A 22,314-nucleotide genomic window follows, 5' to 3' on the forward strand; every position below is an offset into this window, starting at 1 on the left:
GGAAAAAGTCCCTGTCAGCCAGGCAGTCTCGAGCACAGCCTAGCGAGCAGATAGCGGGCATTATGCTGTCAGACGACGCTCGAAGCTGAGGATGCTCGGAATCTGCTCGATTTTGGACAGCCCAGGAAGCGATACCAATGCGCGCGCAGAGGCCCGTCCAAAATCGAGCAGTTTGCTCACTGGCATGTCATGGTAATTATTTACAAAGAGGCGCTCTTTTCTAATTTTGATGAGATCCTCTTTGTAAATAATTACCGATGCTATTTGGATGGAATGCAAGAGTGCATAGTTTTGTTATTTGAACATTCTGGTATGTTCCACGAGTCGAGGGCCTCACGGCCAGCGCGCGCTAGCTCTCTCTGTTGCGATCCGTCCACGAGACAACGTGTAGGTGTGGAGCATACGCGTAGTTGTAATCAGCTCCATGTAGTTTGTAACTATTAATTTATATATCGAGTTAGCTAAGGTTATTGCTCCTGCCCTCAAACCTAATTCAACAGTTATTGATCGAAATGGAAACGTTTGACGCGTCAGGCTGGGAGCGTTCTGGCAGCAGACAGTACGACGTTGGTGTTAAATGTAGGGAAATCCAATAACACAGCACCAGAGTAGCTAAAGTATGTCTGTAATAATTAGAGCGCGGATCTTTGTGCAAAATAAGTTGGTAGTGTAGCTCATCTCCGCAGCGTGTTTACAAGCAATATGTAAACAAACGCCGCGCCGGGACAGGCTTACGTTACCACGGAGCGTGCAAGAATACGAAAAATGCAATAGAGTATTAGCGATAGTTTTTCGCACATATCTCGAAAACTAAAAGCGACCCCTCTATATTGGAAAAGGAAAAAAGTTGTTCAAAATGTCAATATCTATAACATATTTAAATTTTATCAAAATCGGAGTAGGTAGACCTTTTCTGTATAATTACCCAATTTGTTATAAAACAAGCCTTTTCAGGGTTCTCTAGATATTCCTTCTCAAACGTAAAAAATTCGGCCAATTTTTTTATTTCATTGAATATTAATTTTTAACATATTGTGTGAACAATAACTTTTAGTGTCGATGTTAATTTTGTAACACAAAAGAGTGCACTTCATCGCAAACAAAAAAAAAAAAAGAAATATTAAGTGGTGTGATCAGGGCATCTCGAAGAATAGAAGCAATTTTCTTGGTGAAAAGTACTATCTCTAAATGTCTACCTTTAAGTATTCGTCCTAATTACAATCCTTGGTAAACTGCATTAATTTTTTCATTTTCGTGGTTGATTGACATTTAGGTAGCAATACAAAGTTAGAAATCGATATGGGAAAGTTGATTCTTTAGCTAAATGACACCAACTTCTTCGATCCGGAACACTGTGCGACGCCACGCTAAGCGGGACCTGTATATTAGAGTAGTTAATAAAGCGTTACACGTAGTGAACGAATGTGGGAGAAAACAATATTATCCCCTTCAGTACATTTTCTAATATATTTTTCATAAATACACAGTTAGTCCAGTCAACGAAAAGTTGTAGAGAGAGGAGAGAGGCAAATGGAAGGAACACAATTTTTAACTTTGGGTCTTTGTTTGGACTAGCTAGGAGGTAAACATACTAAAAGTCCCCACTCCTAGGAGGTGAGCGGGGTACCGGTGATACGTAGAAGGTCTCCTTTTTCGGTTTTCCGCTTATATCTCGGAAACTATGCGTCCTAGCGATAAGACTATTGTATACAGGATTAAAGCTGGCAAAATGTGCCATAAGATTGATTCTATGCAATTTTTCGCTATCTCGTATAGTTTCCGAGATATCCGCGCTCAAAGACTAGCTAACTCTTCAGCACAATTAGTGAACTTTGAGTGCGGATATCTCGGAAAGTATGCATCCTAGCGATAAGACCATTCTATACAAAATTAAAGCTGACAAAACGTGCCACAAGGTTGATTCGATTCAGTTTTTCGCTATCTCGCATAGTTTCCGAGATATCCGCGCTCAAAGACTTGCAACTCTTCAACATAGTTAGTAAACTTTGAACACGGATATCTCGGAAACTATGCAAGATAGCAAAAAACTGAATGCAATCAATTTTGTGGCACATTTTGTCAGCTTTAATTTTGTATATAATAGTCTTATCGCTAGGACGAATAGTTTTCGAGATATCCGCGCTCAAAGTTCACTAATTGTGCTGAAGAGTTAGCTAGTGAAATAAGGCAATTTGTAAACTTTGAGCACGGATATCTCGGAAACTATGCGTGACAGCGAAAAACTGAATGTAATCAATTTTGTGGCACATTTTGTCAGCTTTAATTTTGTATGTAATAGTCTTATCGCTAGGACACATAGCTTCCGAGATGTAAGGGGAAAATCGAAAAAGGGACCTTCTACGTGCCCCGCTTTACCCCGCTCACCGCCAAGGAGTACGGACTTTTAGTACGTTTACCTCCTAACTAGTCCAAACAAAGTCCCGATGTTAAAAATTGTGTTCCTTCAATTTCCCTCTACACCCCCTTATGAGCATTCATTGACTGGACTAAGTGTCTTTAATTGAAGATGTTCGGGATTCAAAGTAAGGAGTTTACTGGTCGATGCGAGACACGGATAAACACCGCGCGACATTTGGTGTCACATCAGCTGTTATTGTTACGAGGTCGCGCTCGCAACGTCTCGCAATCGTTAGCCGTAAATCACCTTGCTTTGAATCCCAAAACAATCGATTCGGTAGGCGATCTACGCCAATCGCGCGACACCACGTGGGCCGAATCGATGTCTATTTAAGGATTCTCCTTCCAGTGTCGCCAGAAAGTGACCGAACCGTCACTCGAGGGGAATACAAAGTACCCCCTCTCTAATGATCAGAGTAATATGTGACACGTTGCGCGTGCGCGATGGAGACGCAACAACGACTGACATTTCGCAGGTTTTAGGTTATTGCCGCGTATCGTATCGTACCTATTATGTACATGTACCTACTTAATGAAATGAATCATGTGGGTCGTTCTTTATTATAAATAAAATTAATTGTAACATGTCGGAGTTTCAGTCGTGAAGCGAAGTATGAATGCTTACGATACGTACAATTGAAAAAATCTTGAAATCTGTATGTATGTAGTACTGAGTTACATTCCAGTAAAATCAATAAATCATAATATATTTTAACACTGTTAGCCCTCATACGCTCCTCAAAAATAGTTGCATAAAAGAGACTGGGATATAAATTCACTCATTTTTCTTCTACACGATAAATTGACAAATTATGTTTTATTTGTAACGTTACATTTTAAAGAAATACAACTCAGAACATAGACATAAATGGATCAATGATTAAATAGTATGTGAAATAAGTAAATGGGAGAATTTTACGCGACAATAACCTAAAACCTGCGAAATGTCATGTCATTGTTGCATCCCCATCGCGCACGCGCAACGTGTCTTCCATTCGCCCCACTAAATCCCCGTCGCGCAGGCGCAACGTGTCACATATTACTCTGGTCATCAGAGAGGGGGTACATCATTTCACCGTGACTCCCCTCATCTGGCGACACTGCCTCCTTCGTCGGAGGATTCATACCTCGCGACGTAGTACGCTCTGCTCTATATCGTCTTGCCAAATCTGTATTCTCGCGCCTCTCGCTCATTTGGCGGTAATATAGTGATTTGTTCCATTCAACCGAACCAGTCCACTCTCGCGAGTTTTCTTCGTATTTCTATCCTTCGCGTTCTCTTTCCTCCGCGCGCTCAAATCTGGGCGATCCCGGCACCCCGGCATTTCCGACCAACAGTCGAAGCCGAAACAGAAGATATTCATTTAATTCAGAGCACAGCCTACTCTACACTATATCCAACGATAGAACAGTACCGTTGCGCGCAGCTTGGAAGATGGTGGGGGCGCAGCGAGCCTATCATCTCTCACTTCACTATCCCCTCCCCACTTTCTTGAACCAATTAGGGCGAAGATGCGCAGCGTCAAACGAAAACTGGTCTTTACGCGGTACTGCTCTCTCGTTGGATAGAGTATAGTACTAGCCGTGCTGAACAACGTGGCAACACCGCTTTGTTTACAGATCGGGAGTCCGATCTTCAGTACTGGGAGTCTTGTGCTTGGGATTATAATTAACGCTTTTTTCATAGAAAATTATGTTAAAATACATAGTTCGTTGTTGATTATGTTTAAACAATGTGTAAATATTATAACTATGGTAAGTAGAAGTGATATTAAAGCATATTAGTATTTATAAATGCGGTATACATTTTGTGGACTCTCGGAATAGTTTGGTGTTGTGATACATAATATGTGAAATATTTCCAGTGGTTTTAAGAAAATCGAAGCATGAAGCAATGGGAAATCATCTTTGATCTAAAATGCAACATTTAAAAATGAATGAAGGGATATGTCAGTCAATAGAAGCCTGAAATAGACGAAATTATTGTGATGAAGTCGAAGAGGTTAAGTGACTGCGTGTATACGTCAAAGAGGTTGGGTAATCAGTTACCGAAGAGAAAAGTTGTGCAGGTAATATATTATAATATTGTCTTATAAAGGATAATTTTATAATTGTTGTCAATTTTTGGAAATGATATGTGCATTAATTTCTAATTGACTATTGTTTATAGTTATAACATAATCATTTAGTAAAATATTAGAAAAAATTCATAATAATGTACACAAAATACTGTGATAATCCTTACCACAAATGCATCTATCTAAAAATGCTAAATGATGTATATCTGATTGTGTGCTAATATGTTAATTTACATAAAATGTGTTTATGATTTTCAGATTTCAGAAAATCTGATTCCAAATTAGGAACATTTATTATGGCTTCGATTATTGCATACATGTGAGTAAATACAATTGTTATATCTTCTGTAGTAGTGGAAAGACTACCCCTTTGTAAATGATCAAAATATACATTATTTACAATTGTACCTTTATCCTCCACAATTAATAATTTACATATATTAAAATCTAATTTTTTTGTAACAGAATGGAACCCATAACTGGATATATAAATCTTAATGGAATCATCAACAATACAATTGGTGGATAAATAATCACTGAAAAACTGCTGACATCAACAGAAAGATTATGAAGATCATTACTATCATCATCGCAATTCATGAAATAATACGTCATTACCTTGTTGAAAAACTTGTAATTTCGTGTCATCAGTAATCACAATCTGTATTTTAAGTACCAAGAAATCAAAAGTATCACTACATATAAGCATGCAAAAATAAATTTTTGAATTTGTTGTTTTAATACTCCAATGGTTCGAAATTACAAGCTTTTCTTTATAATTGTTTATTAAATTTCAAAAACCATTAATTATTTAGATCAGAATCAATAAACTCTACAGGGTGTCCCAAAACTCGTGAAAATCCCGAAAGGGGGTGGTTCCTGAGACCATTCTAAGAGACATTTTCCTTTGCACCAAAGTCAACTGCGGCTTTGTTTAGGAGTTATTAACGAAAAACACGGACCAATCAGAGCGCGCCCTGGGCCGCCGCGCCGTCACGATGCGATGTCACGGCGTACCGCGACACTCGCTTGCCGGCGCGGCTTGGCGCGCCGGGCCAGGGCGCGCTCTGATTGGTCCGTGTTTTTCGTTAATAACTCCTAAACAAAGCCGCAGTTGACATTGGTGCAAAGGAAAATGTCTCTTAGAATGGTCTCAGGAACCACCCCCTTTCGGGATTTTCACGAGTTTTGGGACACCCCGTATAACTAAATTTTCATGCTTTTCAATTATTCTTTCCCTGCGCTCTACAGGATCTTTTCTTTATGGTACCACACATTTTGATGGTGAATTGGAAAAAAATGGAAGATATTGCATTTTCCATAATAAGTCTTGGACATCTGAACAAAACATTCTCCAGTACACCGTTAGGAGATGGAATATTCTGATACCTTTGGATATCAGTTTCTGCAAAATGCAGACTACAAACTGCAGAATATTATGTTGGTGTCCAATTTTTACGGGGAATAGCAGCCATCCATATTTTTCCGCAATTGCTCATTTTTGGGTAATTTAAATATAGAAATATAATTATTTTCTTTCAGCGTACTATTATACTTTCCCTTACAATTGGGGACATAACAACGCCGTGGCATTATTAACTAATAAATATAGTATAAAACTTGTGAAAAGTACTATGTAAAACATATTTTCTAAAAACTCTGTATGTATAATAATGTATATAATACATATGATTTTGTAAAAATTTAGATGTGATATTATTAAAATGTTATTAATACTAAATTGAAATGTATTGAAAAAACAATAGATTCTATTAAGTAAATGTGCTACACACAAAGATAAAGACCTAAAAAGTTAATAAATAATACTTATCTCCATTATTGCACTTTTTTATTTTCGAAAATTAGCTATACTACATAATAATAAGTACACAATGTGTGCTACACATTGATGAGAACATTTGAAAACTACGCGGGAAACAGAGAGGGCCGGTAGGGGAGATTGAGAGTCTGATTCAGTGGGTTGGGTTAGGTATGTTGGTATATATATATATCAATCGGACTCCCGCGGTGTTGCCATTTTTACCTTCAGCACGGCTAGTACTAGAGTAGGCTGTGTTCAGAGTTATAGAGGTTCTACGGTGGCGTCCTCTACAGTCGACAAAATGGCGGCTGAGCCCACACAGCTTCAGCAATATACATAGAAAGTTAATCCGCAAGGATTGCATAGAAACCTAAAGAGGAAGTTATTAAAAAGAATCGAGATAACACGAGACCAAACGAGAAGGCTCGATATTTCCGAAAGACGATGTTCAAACGGGTACAATGTATACATATTCCCAACATTCTAACCTCAAAATCGTGCACGACTACCAATTCCTCGAGCTTGCCTCGCAGGTACGCGTTTAGCGACTACATTTCCACGCTGCTAGACTGCAAGAAAATTCCAGGGAAGTTCGCTGTACCTGCTTTGGACCGGTTATCGAGCGCCTTTCCGCAGTAAAATCACACGCGAGGATCGCGAGAGGAATACCGGCGCTTTCAGATCAAGAAAGATCACGCGCGTCACTGCAGGATTGCAAAGAAGCCGGGGGTCTACGTGTCGCAACGGGAAAATCGCGGGGGCGTCGAAAAATTCTTGGAGCTATTTGCATGGTGCAATTTTTCAATCGAAGATATTATTCCCAAGGTGCGTCCCCGATGTGATTTTATTGGAAAGTTGGTGCTCGCCTCGGAGCCGTTTCTGCAGGCCTCCTGGATCAACTACTGTTCGCGTACGCCAGGCCTGGCTAACCCAAATGGTTTCACGGGCCACTTTGATGACCCAATACAAATACAAAATGAGTAAAACTTTATTGTTAAACGCCGCATTTGCGCATTATAACAATATGACACATGCAAATTTTCATTTACTTAATATTTTTGTATACATACAACGAGAAACAAAAGTTTCAACAGAAATATAAAATCGCCCGGCGGGCCGCATGTGGCCCGCGGGCAGGGCCGCCCTAACCACAGGGCTAAATGGGCTGAGCCCCGGGGCGCAAGCCTTTTGGGGACGGCAATTTTTATTGGTGTTATATTTTTTTGTTATTAGTTCAGTAATTAGATAAACTTCTAGCAGAAGTACAAAAGAAAAAGTGTGCCTATGATGACATTTACTGAAAATTTGGGTTTCTGGTCAATTTAAAAAATTGAGATGAAGACACAATTAGAAAGAATGCTGCAAAAAGTTGTGGGAAACGTATATGGACGATCTAGAAAATAATTTAATTGAAGAATGCCTTCATTTTAAACACGTATATATATACAGGGTGGGGCAATAATTATTAGCACCTCCGATATCTTCGAAACTATAAGTTTCACAGAAATATTTGCTGAAATAAAATTGCACCGTACAAAGGTTGCCATCCGGTGGCGGTAATAGTTCTTTTGCAGGTGGAGGTACTTCGGACATTTGAAGGTCACCTTCATTTTTAACTTCCCGATTTTATAGGGAAGTTATTGTAATGACCCCGAAAATCGAAAATCGATTTTTTAGCAGATCTTCACGTTTCATGGTCATTGCAGTCATTTTAGACCATTTTCAGCAAAATGTTCGTATGTGTGTGTGTGTGTGTGTGTGTGTGTGTGTGTGTGTGTGCGTATGGCCGTTTCTATGTAATCAAATTTTTCGTTAACGTTTTCAGGAAAAGTAACAACGCAATCAGGATGATGAATGATGCAATCGATGTGCCCCGCTGTAACTTAGAGCTGATTAGATTTTGGTCCATTTTGGTCAAGTAGTTCTTTTAGTTTTTTCGAAAGAAGTTCATTCAACAATGCAATTTATACGAGAGAACGGAAAGTTTCCACCGAAGGAACAAACGTAATTGCACAAAAAATTTTTTTTTTATTTAAAAAAAATTTTTTTTGTACCTTACGATGATGTTTCCTCTTACAATAATCGAAAATTATCCCAATGCAAGAGTGAGTTAATCATCTCTACTCCCGAGAATACATTTTCAAAGAATACCGATGAAAGTACAAAAAAAATTTATATTACAATCTTTAAAAAAACAATCAGTTCAAAACGAATTATTAAATGAGATTAAATTGAAAATTAATATAAACTATATGATAATTATTAACAACATTGATGTTGAAAACGGATTGGTTAATGAAGCACACGTGCGGAATATTAGAATGTATTACTTTTCAAGAAAATGCTAAAATTCCGTCTATATTATGGTTAGATTTTCAATTGGCCAGAGTAGGAGTGAAAGTAAGAACTCGTTATCGTAATTATATGAAAAATGCAAATATTGATCAAAATTTTACACCAATAATAAAAATATCGAATCAAGTAAATATGTCGAGTGAGGAAAAATATCAAATCACACGTAGTCAATTTCCAGTGGTTCCTGCTGAAGCGATTACGATTCATAAAAGTCAGGGACAAACATACGAGAAAGTATGTTTGGATTTTAAAAAATCAGAAAGGCGAACTTTACAAATGTTGTATGTAGCACTGAGCAGAGTTTCAAAATTGAGCGCGGTTTATATATTTTGGGACAATTTAAATTAACAGTATCGAACAAAACCAGGATCAATACTGCAAACCCGGATAATGAGGAGTTGTATCGTTTGCGAAAAACTAATTAAGACAATTTATTTTGCAACATTAGTATGCTATAACAAGGAACCAAGCGAGCAACGAGCATACGATGTTGGTTTAATGCGACGCCATATAGCAAACATTTTGATAAGTAGAAAACTATTGAATTTCCCTGAAAACGTATGATCTTCTTAAAACGTACACTTAATAATGATAATAATATACTGCAACTAACGAATCGGGAAGTTCTTTGTGTGGCTCGTGGAGAGTCACACACCAAATAAAAAAAAAAACATTAATAGCTATCGGTACTACTAGCCATGCGTACCACTAACCCTTTCGCAAGAGCAGTCCTATCCGCGAGCGAGCAAAGCGAGCGAACAAAAACAACCCTACTCGCGAGCGAGCGAAGCGAGCGAGCAACAATAACCCTCTAGTTTTAAATGGAATGAGGTATTTTTTAATACATCAATCGATGCAGCTGGACATTCGTTATAAAAAAGTACTAACCTATGTATGTCGAAAAGTTAGTAGTTCAGGAGATATTTCAATTTAGAAAACCCTAAAATACCATTACTGTCGTACTAAGACGTTACATAAGTAAGTAAACACTAACGTCTTACTACGACAGTAATGGTATTTTAGGGTTTTTTAAATTGAAATATCTCCTGAACTACTAACTTTTCGACATACATAGGTTAGTACTTTTTTATAACGAATGTCCAGCTGCATCGATTGATGTATTAAAAAATACCTCATTCCATTTAAAAAAATGAAGGTGACCTTCAAATGTCCGAAGTACCTCCATCTGCAAAAAACTATTATCGCCACCGGATGGCCCCCTGCGTACTGTGCAATTTCATTTCAGCAAATATTTCTGTGAAACTTATAGTTTTGAAAATATCTGAGGTGCTAATAGTTATTGCCCCACCCTGTATATATATATATCTATTGGAAAATAAAGAAAATATATCTACTGCGGAACTGAGTTTAAAGACAGTAATTGACTCGAAAATTGAGTCTACATTTCCTAATGTGGCCACAGCACTGCACATTTTTTAAGTATTGCCACTACAAATTGCAGCGGCGAAAGATCTTTTTCAGCACTGAAAAGGATAAAAAATTATCTACGGTCTTCTTTGGGACAGAGCAAATTAAATGCTTTGAGTATTCGATCCATAGAAAGTGACGTATTTAATAACTTAAATACGTGTGATATTATTAATCAATCTGCAAAAGGCAAAGCTAGGAAAATAAATATATAAGTTACTTTTGTTTTTTGTTTACTATAAAGTTTGTTTTCCCAGAGACAGCACAAAGACGTATTAAATACGTCTTGCAGACGTCTGCAGTTGGAGATTACGACGTCTTAAAGATGTCCCGAATGTCCTACGAACATCTTCCGAACGTCTCCTGAACGTTTTGTGTTACAAAACTGTACGTCTTGAAGACGTCTGTTTGACGTCCAAAAGACGTTCAGGAGACTATCGTGGGACATTCGGGAGGACTTTAAAACGTCCCTAAGAAGTCTTAAAGGTGCACAAATGTTAATTAAAATAAAAGATGGGAAGAGTAAAAATAGATTTCTTTAACTTTAAAGTTAGATCAATAAATAGCTTTATTAGAAGAACGCATGTGGAATTGACATAAAAATAGTAATAAAAATAACAATTGCAATTAAAACCACAATACACATAATCAAAATTACAATTACAATAAAAATTGAAATTGGAGTTGTAATTGAAATTGAATAGTCGAAGTTGAAGTTGATGTTCAAATTCAAGTTGGAATTGAAAAATTGTGATTGAAGTTGAAATTGGAGTTGAAGTTAAAATCGAAGTTGATATTCAAATACAAGAGTTGAAATTGAATTTGAAATTGAAGCAAATACACTAACTCGAACAAATAATACCAATGCTAAATACCGCTAGATTATGGGTATATAAAAACCACACTGTTTATGGTCTCAAAGACGTGTTTTTAGGATGTAAGACTTTCAGACCTAAAATAGACGTAAAATGGACGTCTTTAAGACGTCGTGTGCTATCTGGGTTTGTTCATATAGGTTTCTTTTTAATTTTGTATGAATTTTATGTTTTTGTTTAGTGTAATGTTAATAAATTGACTTTTTCTAGTTCTGACACGTTTGTATAACTTTGCTGGTCACCCCGCTCCCACTAGCCAACCCGTGTATTCTCTTATGAAGAGGGGCGCATTATTTTTAGTATCCCACGGGCGCCGAATATCTTAGGATGGACCTGCCCGCGGGCCGCGTGTTGGCCAGCCCTGGAGTACGCCGTCGAAGGAGAGCGGGAGAAGAGAGCTCGAAGCCGGAGGAACTCACGGGGATAATCGTTGATCCGCGAACAATACCATAAACGGTTTTACTCGCGAGAGGAACCGTTATCCGCGGAGCTTCCCTCTCTCTCTCTCTCTCTCTCTCTCTCTCTCTCTCTCTCTGTTCTCTCGAGTCGCAATTTCCTTCGAACGAAGTTCTCGCGCGCGAGCAAATAACGAAGCGACGGATATTAAACCCCGATGACCGGCGCGATTCTTAGCCCTCCGAGGGCTGGGGAAAGCGCTTTGGCACGGGTTTTCCTCCCGGGTATCGTTTGCCGATGCGAATCCACGGTCGACCCGTGGCTCGCCTCCTCCTCCTCCCTCCCTGTAATGAAAGCGTCAGTTGCAAACCGCATTTGATGAGGTTGATGGCCAGATAATCTCAGTTTCGGAGGCTGCCAACGAACAAAGTAGGCTATCGAATCTCTCCCGGTGTCCGTGATTTGCGAGACACGCTATCCACCTTCTCCTCCCACCCTCGCGCGCGCCTTCCTCCGCCACACCGTTTCCACCGTTGCGCTCGAGTTCATTTATCTGATTGGATCCAGCGTAGTTAGCCAAGGGGGTTGCCTCGTGGCAATGATATGCCGCCAACTTAAATTCCTTATTATTATTCCTACCCGTCGCTCGAACTCCGTGGAAACTCGACGAACCGCCGCGCCGCGCCGCGCCGCGGCACGGCACAGGCCCTTGAAAATCTTCAATCTGAAATTCCACCGACTCCCACTTCACCCAATTAACAACCGAGCTTGGCGCCACGAGACACAGGCCCGTGGAGCCGCGTAGCCGTGTGTCAATCACGTTCCGCTGTATATTTTCGTTTTGTATATTCGGTCGATCCGGGGAGTGGCTGGGTCGTTTCTTACATTCGCAACATTCTTCTTCTAATACTTCTATGCTTGTTCCACTTAGGCTTTCTTAACCATTGCAAGGTGGATGCTGTTAAGGGAGTAGACTCGTTTTTCCAGGATTGCAAGGGTGCGGGATGCGCGTTCTCATTTCTCGATAATACAAAAATGGGGTTTTTCAGTATTCAAAAACGCTACATAAAAGATCGATCTAGGCCACTATTGACCTCAAAAGTCCTATATTATCGTTTACGAGGCGTAATTTGCATTATACGGATAGTCCAGTCAATGTTATTTTAATTAATTAACTTTGGGACTTTCTTTGGACTAGTTAGGAGGTAAACATACTAAAAGTCTCCACTCCTTGGATGTGAACGGAGTACAGGGGGGCACGTAGAAGATCCCCGTTTTCGGGTTTTCGCTTATATCTCGGAAACTATGTGTCCTAGCGATAAGACCATTATATACAAAATTAAAGCTGACAAAATGTGCCATAAGATTGATTCTATGCAATTTTTCGCTATCTCGTATAGTTTCCGAGATATCCGCGCTCAAAGACTAGCTAACTCTTCAGCACAATTAGTGAACTTTGAGCGCGGATATCTCGGAAACTATGCGCGATGGCGAAAAACTGAATCGAATCAATCCTGTGGCACGTTATGTCAGCTTTAATTTTGTATAGAATGGTCTCATTGCTAGGACGCATAGTTTCCGAGATATAAGCGGAAAACTGAAAGAGGGGACCTTCTACGTACCCCCGGTACCTCGCTCATCTCCTAGGAGTGGGGACTTTTAGTATGATTACCTCCTAACTAGTCCAAACAAAGACCCAATGTTAAAATTGTGTTCCTTCCATTTCTAGGAACCCTTTCTAGGACTGGGAAGCATACAACTGCGCATGTAGAGTCACAAAATTATTCGCTCACTTTATATTAACTACTATTATAACAATATTAATATTTAGTGGGATCTCCTTTTTATCTTATGACTTCTGCAAGTTTTTTGGGCATTGATCTTATTCATGTTGCCAAATAATTTTTATCTAGTTTTGGCCATTTTTCTCCTGTAATCTGCTTTGTAACTCTTTTTTGTTGGTAATTGAATGTTTACGAATTTTTGTATTCAGCATGTTCCATACCATCTCGATGGGATTTAAGTCGGGAGATTGAGGCGGAGTTTGCATTATTTTGGGACAATTATACAATAACCATTCCTGTACCAATCTCGATTTGTGTTTGGGGTCGTTACAGTGCAGTCAACAAAAGGTTCTAGAGGAAATGGAAGGAACATAATTTTAACATTGAGTCTTTGTCTGGACTAGTTAGGAGGTAAACATACTAAAAGTCCCCACTCCTAGGAGATGAGCGAGGTGCCGGGGGTACGTAGAAGGTCCCCTCTTTCAGTTTTCCGCTTATATCTCGGAAACTATGTGTCCTAGCGATAAGACTATTATATACAAAATTAAAGCTGACAAAACGTGTCACAAGATTGATTGGATTCGGTTTTTCGCTATCTCGCATAGTTTACAAGATATCCGCGTTTAAAGTTCACTTGTGCTGAAGAGTTAGCTAGTCAAATAAGGCATTTCTTTTTCACAATTAATGAACTTTGAGCGCGGATATCTTGGAAACTATGCGAGATAGCAAAAAACTGAATGGAGTCAATCTTATGGCATATTTTGTCAGCTTTAATTTTGTATTGAATGGTCTTATCGATATCTCGCATAGTTCCCGAGTTTTTTACCTTATTTGTCTAGCTAACTCTTCAGCACAATTAGTGAACTTTGAGCGCGGATATATCGAAAACTGTGCGAGATAGCGAAAAACTGAATGGAGTCAATCTTATGGCCCATTTTGTCAGCTTCAATTTTGTATAGAATGGTCTTATCGCTAGGACGCATAGTTTCCGAGATATCCGCGCTCAAAATTCACTAATTGTGCTGAAGAGTTAGTGAACTTTGAGCGCGGATATCACGGAAACTATGCGAGATAGCGAAAAACTGAATGGAGTCAATCTTATGGCACATTCCGTCAGCTTCAATTTTGTATAGAATGGTCTTATCGCTAGGACGCATAGTTTCCGAGATATCCGCGCTCAAAATTCACTAATTGTGCTGAAGAGTTAGTGAACTTTGATCGCGGATACCTCGGAAACTATGCGGAATAGCGAAAAACTGACTCAACTCAGTCTTATGGCCCATTTTGTCAGCTTAATTTTGTATAGAATGATCTTATCGCTAGGACACATAGTTTCCGAGATATAAGGGGAAAACCGAAAATGGGGGCCTTCTACTTGTCCCCTGTACCCAGCTCACATCCAAGGATTAGGGACTTTTAGTATGTTTACCTCCTAACTAATCCAAACAAAGTCCCTATGTATTCGAAACTTGATGCTTACAATATACTTTTGTTAATTTTTACTCAATTTCAACTTCGATTTCTTCGTTCCAATTCCACAATCAAAGCCACATAGAATTTAAGAAATCCTCAATTACCCGAACCGAAGCCGGTGAATGCAGGTACGTTCAAAACTGCGTTTTATCTACTATTCTAATCTTTCAAATTAAACTTCTATTGAAATCTATCTAATTCAATTTCAATTTCTTTAATACGTCCACCTTAGGACGTAATACATACAACAACGATAACGACAACTCGGCAAGCTAATATAAGCGTGGTAAAATCACAATCTTCATTTTTTAATAATAGAAAATTTATAAAATCGATTTATTGCCGCCTTGGCACCACAGTGCGGCGTACCACAGATCGGTGAAAAGTCTCGTCCGGGTCACTGGAAAGGGCTGCAGAGAGCGGCGCAGCATGATCAAGAAAGAAATCCCGGGGCTGAATCCCGTAACAAACTGTTATCTAATCCGGGACAGTTCCGTGGAAGAGGCCACGGCGGAGATTCGTCTCTCTGGCGGACTCCTCGCCGGAATATTACGTTTCCGTCGAACAGACAGATGTGGGTGGCGAGAGAGAGAGAGAGAGAGAGAGAGATATCTGGCTAGATGAAGAGGAAAGGAGAGGAGAGGTAAGACGCGCGTCGACGTATCAGCTCCGTCAGACATTTCGTTTCCTCGTTGTAAAGGGAATTCCATGCACTGCCGCACCGACGGGCTTGATCGTATTTCTATGACGGATCAGTGGCTGGTGCGGGGTGGGGGGCGTGTGTTGTCGGTCGGTGGATGGAAGACGAGCCTCGGCGCGCACCTGTGGCAAGGTAACACGAGCCGTATAAGGGAAAAGCGAGGCGTGTTTACGTACACGCGGGGTGGATATCTGCGAGAGGACGATTTTCCGGCGGCGCGGCGCACAGTGTCACGAGCCATTGACAAAAATCGGAAAAGTCACTACTTCATATCGATTGAAAACTATGTTCGTACTATGTCAAAATGTCCAAATAAAGCATTTTTTGAGAAAAAAAAATTCAAAAAATTCAGTAGGAAATTAATTACAAGCGAATCGGTAAGCGAAAATTTGGAAGATGAAATAGTACATGAATTCATAGCGTAACTTGTTTACGTTGTGTTATGAACAAAAGACGTTTGTAAAAAATAATCTTTTTAGAAAATGATCGCTAAGGGTTGGCTAATTATAATTCATCTTCAAAAATTTTGTAAGACTTATGCGTTATTTAATAATTAACCTGAAATATATATATATGTGTGTGTGTGTGTGTGTGTGTGTGTGTGTGTGTGAGACCATTAAGTTTTATTGGTTCCCCTAATCTTTAGAAGAGGATTAAAAAAAAACACCCCAAAACACCCCGGAGATTTTTTTGTGTTGTATTAGCAAGATAGTATATTTTGATATTATATAAATTTTAATTGTGAAGTCTTGCGAAAGACAGAGTTATTTAACAAAATATGTAGCAAGAACTGGTCAGCAGCCGAATACGCGGATATCCACTATGAGATTCGACTACAGTTATAGAAATAAATAAAAGAATTTTGATATTACATACATTACAGATACGATTAAATAAATAAAAATTAATGTCTTAATAATCATTGACAATTACTGACAAGAAGGTAACACCCTCCGATCTCGCTGATTTTTTAATATGTTGTCCAGGTCGTCACTCCGAATAATGCTGTAAATGTTTTACTCGCCGGTAGTTGTTTATAAAAAAGTTGTTAAAAAAAAAAGTTATTAAAAAAGTTAATCTACTTTTTATATATTTTAAAAACACGTTTCACATTTTCTCCTAGGGAGTTAAAGTGTGTAATTTTTCTCGCAGTAAAATGAGGATATTTACGAATTCTGATAGCTTATGCATATATTAATAATGATACTTAAAAATTGTAAATACTATGTACTCGTAAGCTTTGATTAAGCATGTCTACACATTTGTTTATAAAAGCGAATTATGATTAAAGAATGTTTAGACCAGAGCGAATAGTCCTACTTTTAAATATGATTTTCGTATTTCGATCGACAATTGTTTAAACTACAATTTGTGATATTGGCGCACTGGTTCGATCAATTGTACAAATATAGCAAGTTTGCAAAATTTACATGAAATTTAATTCAAATTCCAACGTTTCGGTCTAAATCCAGACCATTTTCAAGAAAAATATAAATTTCCGTTTTGCGTCTGTAAGAATAATGTAATTTGTATTGTTAACTGAAACTATTTTCTCAAGAAAACTTTTTAAATTTGTAAAAACTTACATGCTTATAACAAGTATTAAATGAAGTTATTTAAGGTTATGTAATAACGTGTTGCTTCCATGTTGGTGACATGTGGACTAAGTAAACCGTGAAGCTTTGAAATGAAACGAATCAAGGAAAACAATGGATCATGGTATTGGCCAATCAATATATGGCGCCAAAATATGAATCTTTTCACCTAATCCAAGCAAACTGCGGTTGTTAATATACCAATCTGAAGATTGGTAATTGATTAATCTACATTCAAAAAGTTGTGTTGAGAATATCAAAATTGTACAAAATTGTACAAAATTGTACAAAATTTTGTTTTTTTGTATGTTTTTTTTTATGATTCCTTTTTTTAATCAACGATTGATGATTAAATGAATCGATTGAATCAATAGCCGATTTCTTTTTTTAATCGTATACATTAGACAATCAATTATGATTAAAATTTTAATCGATTAATGCCCAACTCTGCCGCACCGTGCCGCAATAAACCGGGCACGTTTCACAGTGCGGTGAATCGCTCAACCCGCAAACCCCACCGCAGCTAAAATTGAAATTGAAATTGAAATTGAAATTGAAATCGAAAGTCAAGTTGACATTGAAGAGTTGAAAGTGAAATTGACATTAAAATTGAAATTGAATTTGAAATTGAAATTGAAAGTGAAGTTGAAATTGAAGAGTTGAAAGTGAAATTGAAATTAGAATTGAAATTGAATTTGAAATTGAAATTGAAAGTGAACTTGAAATTGAAGAGTTTAAAGTAAAATTGAAATTAAAATTGAATTGAAAGTGAAGTTAAAATTGAAGAGCTAAAACTGAAGAGTTGAAATTGAAATTAAAATTGAAACTGAAGGACTGTAGGAAGGTATCTAGTACTTCTAGATTATGGGATTATTGAAATTAAAGAGTTGAAAGTGAAATTGTAATTAAAATTGAAATTGAAAAATTGAAGTTGAAATGGAAGAGTAGTAATTGAAGATGAAATGGAAGACTTGAAATTGAAGTTGAAATGCAAGAGTAGCAATTGAAGTTGAAAGGGAAGACTTGAAATTGAAGGTGAAATGGGAGAGATAAAATTGAAATTGAAATTAAAATTGAATTGAAAGTGAAGTTAAAATTGAAGAGCTAAAACTGAAGAGTTGAAATTGAAATTAAAATTGAAACTGAAGGACTCTAGGAAGGTATCTAGTACTTCTAGATTATGGGATTATTGAAATTAAAGAGTTGAAAGTGAAATTGTAATTAAAATTGAAATTGAAAAATTGAAGTTGAAATGGGAGTGTTGAAATTAAAGTTGAAAATGAAGTTGAAGTGTTGATATTGAAATTGAAGTTGAAATGGAAAATGTGATGTTGAAATTGAAATTGAAGAGTTGAAATTAACGAATTGAAATTGAAAAATTGAAGTTGAAATGGAAGAGTAGAAATTGAAGTTGAAATGGGAGAGTTAAAATTGAAGTTGAAATGGAGAAATTGAAATTGAATATGAAGTTGAATAGTTGATATTGAAATTGAAGTTGAAATGGAAACATTGATGTTGATATTGAAATTGAAGAGTTGAAATTAACGAATTGAAATTGAAAAATTGAAGTTGAAGGGTTGATATTGAAATTGAAGTTGATGTTTACAAAATAAAATTGAAATATTGAAGTTGAAATGGAAGAGTTGAAATTGAAATTGAAAGTGAAGTTGAAATTGAAGAGCTGAAATTGAAGAGTTGAAATTGAAATTAAAATTCCATGCACTGCCGCACCGACGGGCTTGATCGTATTTCTATGACGGATCAGTGGCCGGTGAGGGGGCGACTGCTGTCGGTTGGTGAATGGAAGACGAGCCTCGGCGCGCACGTGTGGCAAGGTAACACGAGCCGTATAAGGGAAAAGCGAGTCGTGTTTACGTACACGGGGGGTGGAAATCTGCGAGAGGACGATTTTCCGGCGGCGCGGCGGCGGCCGCACCGCACCGTGCCGCAATAAACCGGGCCCGTTTCACAGTGCGGTGAATCGCTCATCCCGCAAACCCCGCCGCAGCTACCCGTTCTACGTGATCCGGCCGCGCGGCCCGCGATTACATTAATTGGAGAAGTTTCGAGCATGGTTTTTCGTAAGCGACCGAAGATACTGCGGATAACCGCTAAATGGACCGAGGCTGCCGTTCTCTGAGCCACGGCGACGACTCCATTCACCCGCGAAACCCGTTCCCCGTCCCCCGGGCATTTTAAGGACACGCCGTGTCCCGCTTTATGAACGACACCGACCGGAAACTGTTCCAGAGATACGAAATAAATGATGGTCGGCCCGTTTCGCTTTCTCTCTCTCTCTCTCTCTCTCTCTCTCTCTCTCTCTCTCTCTCTCTCTCTCTCTCTCTCTCTCGCTCTCTCGTTTCTCGTCATTAGTCCTCCCTTTTAGTCCTGCGGAACCGAGCGATATCGTCGCATTGCGAGCGACGCGACGAGATCGCAGATGGAATATTTTCCATCCGCCTGCCACGGATTTTCAAAGTATTGCGGGAAAAATTGCACGCGGTTCTTCTCCTCTTCCTCGCTTCGAATTGAATTAATACGTAAAGGGAACGAGTATTGCTACAGGCGAAATTACAGAGAGTCGCCGTAAGTGTGCGTGTTCGCTCTTCAAAAGAGGACAACTTCGGTAGAAGTGGATCTGGAATTTGAATCTGGAAATGACCTGAATCTTCCCCAGAAGTTCGGAGAATTGCTCGATTTTCATACGACATTTCCGGAATGCATAGAACTGATAGTTATCTTTGATCTCCTTATCTAATCTAATCTGTGTATTCAGTGTTGGGCAATAAATAGATTTATTTAAATACATAGTTATCTGGATAAAAATTTAAATAACAAGTTATTTGTTATTTGGATATTCGAATAAAAAGCAGAAATAATTATTTAATTATTATATTTGAGCAAGTCTAAGTAAATTATTTAAAATAATAGAGTTAATTGTTATTTACAAATGCAATTTCAATTATTATTTGTATTGACAAATAATAAATTAAATTGTATTTTTTTATCACGGTTATATTAGCTTGCCGAGTTGTTGTTGTATGCGTCAAATTTTCTAATCGAATTTTAAACCACTTCCCGATGAGCTAGAGACTTGAAACTTTAAACATAGCTCAGGACTGGATGACAATGCAATATTAAAAAACAAATTTTTAAAAAAATCTGTGCGTTTAGGAGAAAAAAATTTTAATATTAATCGTCACACCTCGCCGCGTGGCTCTCGGTAGTACGTGATCGCGTTCAGCGATCCCCACTCCGCGCGTCAGCGCTCCCTACTCTACTACGCGTTCCCACCCCGACTCATCCCTACTCCACTGACCCATTTCGCACCGAAGGAGCTCAGTCAGTGTGGTCTTCCGCAGTGCTTCGATTGTGCACACATTTCTTTTCAAATTCAGCCTCAGTAACGTAAGCTTCTACATAAAATGGGGTTCCTTGAGCGCCCCGCAGAATTTTAAAAAATTTATATGATTTGATTCTGAAAAATGAATGTATAAGAAGTGTATTTGTGTATATTTTGTAACTCGTAGAACACGCCCTGGAGTCTTTTTGTCCGGTAAGATTATTTCGGTACATTCCCGCCAATATAGCTGACTCAGGGCTCTGGCCGCTCTGCTACCCAATAGTAGATACGTTACTGTTTTCTCGCACATGCGCGAGAAAAGGTGTACTACCAGTATTACTATATCTTGCGTTTCATTTAAAAAATACTAAAAAGTAGAGAATAAAAAAATATATGAAGAAAAGCTTTTTAAAAACCACGCTTATATTAAAATGCACTAAAAAGGTGAATATAATTGTTTTAGGCATTAGTAACTATGAATAAAAGCGTGGAGGCACCCACGAAGATTACGTCAATATAGTTTAGCGCTCCACGTTTGTATTTATGGTCACTAATGTCTAAAAAAATTATTTTCTCCTTTTTAGTGCATTTTAATATAAGCGTGGTTTTAAAAAAATTTTTCTTATATATTTTTAACAAAATTAGACGTTCATCAGTTTTAATTGCATGCCATTATCAAAAGATCAATAAAATTTAATTTAACGTCCGTCATGCTTGTGTACGAGCGCTCATAATTAAAGTTGTATTTATAATGTGCGGAGAACTTGTTCGTTATTTCGTATCATTAGTTCATTTAATTCGACAAATAAATGAATTGCACATAATTTATTTCACGAAGAATTCTTTATACTCCTCCACTATAAATATCTTCACTAATATATTTCAAAAAATTGATAAATACCGACAGTCTTAGGGCAAATTTTATTTTCAACGATCGATAACTAAATAATAAATAAACGTGTAATTTTAATTTCAGATAATAACTAAAATTTTTATTTAAATAATGAATGAAATTTTTTTTCCCTGAACGTACAGTTTTTTTAAAAATTTGTTTTTTAATATTGCATTGTCATCCAGTTCTCAGCTATGTTTAAAGTTTCAAGTCTCTAGCTCATCGGGAAGTGATTTAAAATTCGATTACAAGATTTGACGCATAAAACAACAACGACAACTTGGCAAGCTAATATGAGCGCGGTAATAAAAAGGCTCTCTTTTTAATCAGATATTATAGACTCATATAAAATGATTACTAAAATAAACAATAAACAATACGATTATACGGACGAAGTATAATATAAACGTTACAGTGTAAAAGTGTAAATAAAAATATGTTTACTTCCTGGCAATGTTTACGGCAAATATCTATATTTAATTAGAAACGAAATAATAAACGTTGGAACATTTTATTTAGTACCAAAATTACATTAAGTAAAATGAACAACCAGGGTAAATATAAAAGAAATATAAAATAAAAGGAAAGAACAGAATAGAAGAAAAATTTTTCCCAGATATTTATTTTAGTAAAAAGTTTATTTATAATGACCAAACCAGAGAACTCGGGAAAAAGTTCATATTTCTCGGGAGCGAATAATTTGAAATTGTGATTATATTTCCGTAAATAACATCACAACTTTCGCAAATAAAATTTCTCGCGTGCATATGTGCGTTATGTATTACAAAATATTTTTCGTTTTGCAGACTTTTATATCCGATTACACTTAATCAGTTAAAAAATGTTAAAGTCGTCCCGAAGCTGGAAGTTAAAATACAAAATCCGATTTGGAAAATCATAAAAACCTTGTATTCATTTTATTACAAACTTTTACAAATACACATATAAACGTGACACAATGCAAAGTATTATGTGTGACTATAAGTGAAATAAAGACTGTAGATAAAAGTGTTTTTAAGCCATTATTTACGAAGATTGTAGTTAACAATTTGGCATAACAATTTTATTTTATTTAAAATCTAGTAATTTTTTAATTGTACAGATACTGTAACTGTAGTTCATATCTCAGTGTTTCTCAACCTGTGTGCTACGAGA

General features: G+C 37.5%; 1 protein-coding gene and 1 long non-coding RNA gene across 3 annotated transcripts in view; one reads left to right on the forward strand and one right to left on the reverse strand.

Annotated features, from left to right (window-relative positions):
• The window catches only part of Kon (chondroitin sulfate proteoglycan 4-like protein), a 322,078-nt gene that overhangs the window by 89,952 nt on the left and 209,812 nt on the right, over positions 1 to 22,314 (reverse strand). The gene's annotated exons all lie outside the window — the stretch shown is intronic.
• LOC143218118 (uncharacterized) lies at positions 4,060 to 5,325 on the forward strand. The gene is made up of 4 exons (XR_013010979.1): positions 4,060 to 4,173; positions 4,284 to 4,487; positions 4,755 to 4,815; positions 4,962 to 5,325. It is a non-coding gene; the product is annotated as an uncharacterized LOC143218118 (long non-coding RNA).

This window comes from Lasioglossum baleicum, chromosome 18, assembly GCF_051020765.1.
Source record: "Lasioglossum baleicum chromosome 18, iyLasBale1, whole genome shotgun sequence".
NCBI lineage: Eukaryota > Metazoa > Arthropoda > Insecta > Hymenoptera > Halictidae > Lasioglossum > Lasioglossum baleicum.